This window comes from Lipotes vexillifer, unplaced genomic scaffold (assembly GCF_000442215.2).
Source record: "Lipotes vexillifer unplaced genomic scaffold, Lipotes_vexillifer_v1.1 scaffold492, whole genome shotgun sequence".
In the NCBI taxonomy this organism is placed as follows: Eukaryota; Metazoa; Chordata; class Mammalia; order Artiodactyla; family Lipotidae; genus Lipotes; species Lipotes vexillifer.
In genome coordinates, this window is record NW_006780910.1 from 1,573,122 (window position 1) to 1,574,704 (window position 1,583).

A 1,583-nucleotide genomic window follows, 5' to 3' on the forward strand; every position below is an offset into this window, starting at 1 on the left:
AAAAAAAAAAAAACAAAAAAAAAAAAACTAAGTAAAATTTAAAATTCGGTTCCTCAGGACTTCCCTGGTGGCGCAGTGGTTAAGAATCTGCCTTCCAATGCAGAGGACATGAGTTCGGTCCCTGGTCAGGGAACTAGATCCCACATGCATGCTGCAACTAAGAGTTTGCATGCCACAACTAAGGAGCCCACGAGCCTCAACTAAGGAGCATACGTGCCACAACTAAAGGAGCCAGTGAACCGCAACTAAGGACCCAGCAAGCCGCAACTAAGGAGCCTGCCTGCCACAACTGAGACCCAGTGCAACCAAAAATAAAAAATAAATAAAATTAAAAGAAAATTAAAAAAAAAGAAATTATGTTTGTTTTAAAATAAATAAAATTCAGTTCTTCAGTGGCACTAGTCTTTTTTTTTTTTTTGGCTGCGTTGGGTCTTTGTTGCTGCGAGTGGGCTTTCCCCAGTTGTGGCGAGCAGGGGCTACTTTCATTGCAGTGTGGGCTTCTCATTTCAGTGGGTTCTCTTGTTTCAGAGCACAGGCTCTAGGCTCGCGGGCTTCAGTAGTTGCAGCATGTGGGCTCAGCAGTTGTGGCTTGCGGGCTTAGCAGTTGTGGCTTGCGGGCTTAGTTGCTCCAAGGCATGTGGGATCTTCCCAGACCAGGGCTCAAACCCGTGTCCCCTTCATTGGCAGGAGAATTCTTAACCACTGCACCACCAGAGAAGCCCCTCCTTTATTTCTGCTGGGCCATGTGCTGAGCTGCAAGAGGCTTACTGTCTATGACCTATATTTCCAAATTGGATGCACAGATTCTCCCCTGGGGAAGAAATGAGAATAGAAAGAGATGTAGGATATAAGGGGCACCCTAAGTGTAGCGGCTACCGGCTTGGGCTCTGGAGACAGACGAACAGAACTAGGTGTTAGCTCCGACGTTACACTTACACATTCCTGAAAATCTCACCTTCAGTTTCCTCATCTGTAAGGTGAGGAAGCTTCTTGTGAGGGTTAAAAGACCTCAAGCATGTAATGCACTCAGTAAGGGCTCAGAACATGGAAGTGATTATTATTGTTGTTGCATGAAGACACCCCAAGGTATAAACAAGACAAAGAAATTGTAACAGTAAGCAATCGATAACTTTTTTCAAAAAGTCCAAATGAGTTATATGCTGTTTCAAACACTGGTAGCCTGGTACAACTTAATAACCTCTCTGCTCCTTCCCTTCAAATAGAAATACTCTGTCATTTGAGGTGGTAACTGTCCAGTTAAAAACACTCACCTCCTCAGAGGTCCTGAAGCTAGAGCAGCATGTGAGCAGAAGCTGGCTGGCTGTGACTTCCTAGAAAGCTATTGTTTCCCTGGCAAAGAGCCGTTTGGTGCCTTTTGCCCTTTCCTCCTGTCTGAAACCCAACCTTGGTGCCTGGAAGTGGAGTCGCCATCTCGCAGCCCTGTGGATGAAAGGCCCACCCTGTGCTGCTGCATATGGTCCCACAGGCTGCGTGCAGAGACTGCCGTGGCGAGTCAGTCAGTGTCCCGGCAGGACACAGATGGCCCACCCCAGTGAGCTAATGGGTGGAGACTCTGAAAACAG